Below are 6,000 nucleotides of genomic sequence, written 5' to 3' on the forward strand. Positions count from 1 at the left end.
CTATTTTGAACACATGGTAACTGCAGTATGGAGAAATGAAATGACATGTTCAGGGTCACAGAGCAATTCTTGACAGGGCTAAGACCAGAACCCAGCTCCCTTGTTCCCAAACCCATATTCCAGCCTTCAGCTCTTCACTGATGCTGCATTTTAATCACCTTCCAGGGAAGTCTATTGGCCTCTTCCAGTTGACATCCATGGGAGTAGTGCCAGGTACCAAATGAAGGCACTGGGATGCAAAAGAAGCAAATGTTAGATGCTAGGAGAGAAGTGATGAAAGGGAAAAAAACAAATTTTACAGAAAAAGGAGTAAGTTCCAGTGTCAACTTCATAATATCATTCCCCCCTTTAATTTGTGTCTAGTCAAAATTAAAAAAAAAATAGATTACTAATATTAATAGATGAAATGAATCTTGAATTTTATAATAATGGAGGAAATGAAAGGACGAAAATGATACTGTGTTGTTAAGTGAGATTTTAATAATGATTCTGTCCTCAGTTGGTGCGTTTGTTCCACAGAAAGTAAATCATTAATGAAGAGAGATTGGAAAACAGTGTTACGGTGATAGATTTTGAAAGAAAAGTTTAATTTTGCTGAACTTCTAGAAAGTCTGTAACATACCAGCAGAAAGTGAAAGACAAACATCTCAAAAGCAGCCCCTATAGATGGGTTTTGACACAGTGGCTTACAGAGCCAAGGTTAACGTGGAACAGTTCCTGTGGCTTCTCTCCAAGAGAGCTGAGGTGGATGGAAGTTAGTTTAGAGATGTCATTTTGGTTGGAGAAAGGAAGGTTTGAAATACCTACAGAGCAGAAAATCAGAAACTGAAGGAGCCCACCAAACTGGACTCTTCCTACAGGTTCCATGGATTTTTTTGAGGTCTTCTTTGCACCATGTCCTCCACAGAGGATGGATGGTCTCTAACCACTTTGAACCTGCGAGGCCATTTGAATTCCCGAGTGAAGAGAGAATCTGCCAAGGCTACCACATCCCATGGGAACTCTTGGTCTACCCCTTGCTATCTTCAGCCACTCCAAGGATCCCAAAAACCAGGCCCCCTTGGAGCAGCAGCTTATTTCATACCCTAGCTTGAAACGTTAACGGGGAGGATTGCATTCTCAGAGCATTGGAGAAAATCATCTTGGTAGCTGGGATTTGGGGCCTGAGAAAAAGCAAGTGTGGAACATATAAGCCTCCGTGTACATGATGGAGATGGGAGAAAAGACAGCACTCCTCTGGTTCCTTAATCAACCAAGCACCCCAAGGCTGAATGCAGAAATTTGCAAATTAAACAATCTTTTTGTATTTAAATTATCAAATCAATAAAGAGACACAAACATTAAACAACGTTATATGAGAGCCTGGAGTGTCACCACAAAAATTAAGACTGTGTAATTAAAAGTACAATGCAATTTATTTTTATATCGCTCTTCATTCAAATCAACAAATGTTATTACTTACCCAAAAATGTAAAGCAGTCTGTGAACTAATTTAAAAGATAAAGACAAAGTGACTATCGAAGAACCTATGTTTCTTGGTCCCTTAGATCTGGCAGCTGTCATGATTTAATATTTTAACTACTGTAATAGGTTATAGTGCTGAAGAAAAGTGCATTAATTAATATGGGAAACATAAAAAAAATAAATTAATTAAGAAGAGTAAAATCATTTTTATTGACTGGGAAAAATAAGTCTATGAAAAGGAAAATGAAGGATGAAAAAAGTGAAGACATAAATGCTAATAGATGTGGCCTCTGCAGGATAGAAAACATACCTCTGCACTTGCTGGGGGTGTGGATTTGAATCTGGAGAGATACCATGGTTTGCCATGGCCAAAGCACTCCTCCAGTATCTCACCCACTGGAAGCATCTTCTAATTACATGCAGCACAGGACTGGTGTTTGCTCCAAATTCAGCTCAACGTATCCATGCAGAGCCAACCTCACTGGCTGTTTCTGAAACAGCATCCAAGAGCCTGAGATTGTGCTGCAATCATGGGTAGAGTGTGGGTAACAACGTAATAACCTCAATAGCTGCCATCCTTCCTAAAGAGTCAGAGAGGACACGTGTAAGAAATCAGTCCCATGTCCCAAACCATGCAATACATCATGCCTGGGGACACAGTAGGGATGGAACTCCATTGGCAAATGCAAACCTGTCAAAATGTCCATGGATATTATAAAAGAGGGAGATGATGCCAGAGGGTCAGCAGCTACACTAGGTATTTAAACAAATACATGCCTTGTAATCACTTCGGCTGATCATGGTAGCATTTGCACATTTTCAAGCCAGAAGTTCTGCTTTGATCATTTGTATTTACTTCACATATAAAATAGACTGTAGCAGCTTGGCCAGTACTGAACCCAGTAATTTGTACATCATTAATACCTCCAAACATGAAAAAATACTGGCAAAGATTTTGAACAGCCCTTCCAGGATTACAAATCTTCATCAAAGGCAAGATGACTTGTCAGAGGAATGACTTCAAGATTCAGTGATCACGTATCATGCCTGAGAGGAAGAAACTAAGTGAGATCTTTGCGACAAATGATGCTATTACAGATATGTGCTTGCACAGAAAGCCAGCAAAAGGGCACTGCAACACCACAGCTAAGTTCTGGTGATATTATTGACACCCACGGCCACACAACTCTTTGCTCAAAGGTAAGCATGTTCTTTCCCACCTTCACCCGCAGGAAACAAGGTCACAAAGCAGTAGGTGTAGGCAGGGATGTTTTGGAGGGGGCTTTCATTGACTGGGGGTCATTTCACAGCACACAAACATCACAGCAGCAATAGTTTTTGATTAGCAGAGAACTTCTATGTCAAATCGTGCAAAACACACAAGGATTACTCATGAAGGGTAGGTATCACATAGACTATGTGTGAGAAATCAACACAGGGGTTACAGAAACAGCCGCTAGTTATGAAACATAAAAATAAGCAAAGATTAAATTCACATCTGAGAGAAAGATAAAAGTTGTTTTTGCTTTAATGCAGCAGTATCCACAGGCCTTGGCTGCTGCATTGGGACCATAGAATCATAAGATAGGAAAGATAGGAAAATCATAAGAAAGGAAGATAGGAAAAGACCACTAAGATTGTCTACTGCAACTGCCCACAAACCACTAGTATCACCCACTGATGGCATCCCTCAGCTAACTCCACGTGCACCTTAGGGTACAGAGATATAAATGCCTGAGATGGATGTGGAGCATCAGAGTGGGGGAACATCATAAGGGCAGTGGTGGGATTAAACTTGTCCCATTTCAGGAATCCACAGAGAAGACATTTCTATCAGGCTGTCACTGGGCTTACGGGAAGCAAGAAGAAATAAGTCTTTTTATTGTGCAATTCAGCCACTCTGTTTTAACTATCTTATTCAGGGTGAGATGAATCACTGTAGACTCCATTGACTGTATTGAGTGGCTCTCCATTGACTAGCAGAGAAGCCATGGGTGGCCAGCTTAAACACAGATTTCTGCTTTAGTTGGGCGAATCTACCCAGTTCTTCATGCCACGGTGTAAGAGTTGGCTGTCCTGAGCTGCTTGAGCTGTGGCATTTCAGTCAATAACTTCCACAGCAAGCACAGTATTTCTGGAAAAGTGACACCAATCATGAAGAGTTTGCAATGTAAACAGATAAAATAAATAGTGGTTAGCTAACTGAGGTGCCCTGTGATCACAGTTAGACAGTAGGAAACACAACGTACACCTCCTGTACCATACCACTAAAGCACCTCTTTTATAGCAGTTTTCCATATATTCACACAGAGACTAGTTCAGATATGTGCTGAATTTTGCAGTCAGTACTCTCCATCCAAACTGAAGGGATATCCAACAGGGCAGGAAGGTGATTGTCCCCTTCTACTCTGGCCCTGTGAGGCTACATTTGGAGTACGGCATCCAGACCTGGGATCTCCAATACAGGAGGGATGTGGAGCTGTTGCACTGGGTCCAAAGGAGGGCTGTGAAGATGATCAAAGGGCTGGAGCACCTCTCCTATGAAGAAAGGTTGAGGGAGCTGGGCTTGTTTAGCCTAGAGAAGAGAAGGCTATGGGGAGATCTCATTGAGGGCTTTCAGTACCTGAAGGGAGTTTATAAACAGGAGAGGGACTGGCAGGTAGATAGCTATAGGGCGAGGGGGAATGGCTTTAAACTAAAAGAGGAGAAATTTAGGTTTGATGTTAGGAAAAAAATTATTTGCTCAGAGGGTGGTGAGGCCATGACAAAGGCTGCCCAGCAAAACTGTGGATGTTCATCCCTGGAGGTACTGAAGGTCAGGTTGGATGGGTCCCTGGGCCTGACCTGATGAGAGGTATGCCTTCTTCCCATGGCAGAATATCGGAATTAGATGATCTTTAAGGTCCCTTCCAACCTAGGCCACTTTATGATTCTGCTGAAGCCAGATGTAATGCTCCTGTGGCTGCCACTGCACCATATCCCCAGTGCATCAACCACCTCTGAGGAACCGTTGGGTCACCAGGAGAGACACTGGCTGGGTCACTAAGTAAGCCTAAGCTTGAGAGGGAGGAAAAAAAGTCCGTCTGTAGACGCACGTACTGCTAAAAACAAAAACCAGCCTACACACGAAAGAGCGGCAGCCCCTACATTGCGGTGTACGTCCACACACAGCCCGTTGTTCCAGAAACTCCATCTCCCTTCAGCTGTGATCACTCCTGACTGTTTGCAGTCTGTGTGCAGTGACGTGCGTGGAATATTACTATGAAAATGTGCATTCTTGTTAATAGGTATAGTTTAGGATGATTGTTAGCAGAGCATAAGGCCTTATTGATTGAAAGTGGCATATGGAAAGGATGTATAATGATTCACTTTGGCTGCTAGTTTGAAATCCTATTCATGAGAGGGGAAGAAAAAAACCCACAACGCTCTCCTTTGCAGTCAGGCTTCATTCTTTCTGCAGCGTGTTTTTCAATCTGGGCCATTTTACAAGTGATCCATAGGGGAGATTTCCTGCTCTCCTGGGTGTGTGCTCAAAGCTCTTTTCAGTCCAGCAAGGGCAGGTCAGAGGAACAAAAGCTGAAGTTATCACACGTCTCTCTAGGAGGGAAAGGTTGGCTATGCTGCAGCTCTTTCCTCTAAAAAATTTTTTCAGGGAATTTAGTGTTTGTGAAGGGTGAAAATCTGATGCTGACATTTGTACCCAAGCTATCTTTGAAAGACAAAGCAGCTTGGCTCCGTGAGCTGCATGGAAGGTGAGCATTTTCTGGAACCAGCTTCACCAGGGGGAAAACTGCATGTTCCTACACGGCATTAGCAAATACGGAGTAATTAGCCAGAGGTAAAATCCCAGTGAAGGCAAAGCAGCCGTAGTATTAACACATGTGAGCTGACAGAGACAAGCCCTGAGGACCTCATCCATCTTCTGTGTGCCAGTCCAAGTGAAGCTGGGACTGTCTCCCCTGCTTTGTCCTGCGTAGGCTGATGAGGTGAGCACACACTTAATTCAGCCCCCACCCACTGCCCCCACCACTGCCAGGAGGGAAGGGTCGTGCCAGGGCTGGTTGAACAGTAACCTCTATCCCTGCAAGATGATCTGAGCTGTCCTGCAGCCTCCATCATACAGGGGAAACTCAAGAGACTGAGTTGAGTTCCTCAACTAAGGGCATCTTCCCTCAAGGTCCCAACCCAGCAGGCAATCACCTCATCTGGGGAGCTGGCTGATGGGCAGAAGGAGCACGATCTATTCCTACGCCTGTAACCCTTCAGACCTCACCGACATTTAGCTTGCTGATTTAATAGCAGCATGATGTTTGGTGACATCTGGATGTTTTTCTTGGCAACAGCCCCATGGATGGTTTAAATGGCATTTCCCTCACTTCTGGAAATACAGCCATTGTGTTTCCCCCAAGCAAATAAGGAGTGGAGCGTTCATATATGGGAAAATTGATGCTTTATAGGAAGGTGTTAGGTAACCTATTTGATTGTCATCCAGAAGCCCTGGGCTTGCTACACGGTCTTGCATGATTCTTTTTTTCC

This window comes from Tympanuchus pallidicinctus, unplaced genomic scaffold (assembly GCF_026119805.1).
Source record: "Tympanuchus pallidicinctus isolate F22 unplaced genomic scaffold, pur_lepc_1.0 scaffold3, whole genome shotgun sequence".
Classification (NCBI taxonomy): domain Eukaryota; kingdom Metazoa; phylum Chordata; class Aves; order Galliformes; family Phasianidae; genus Tympanuchus; species Tympanuchus pallidicinctus.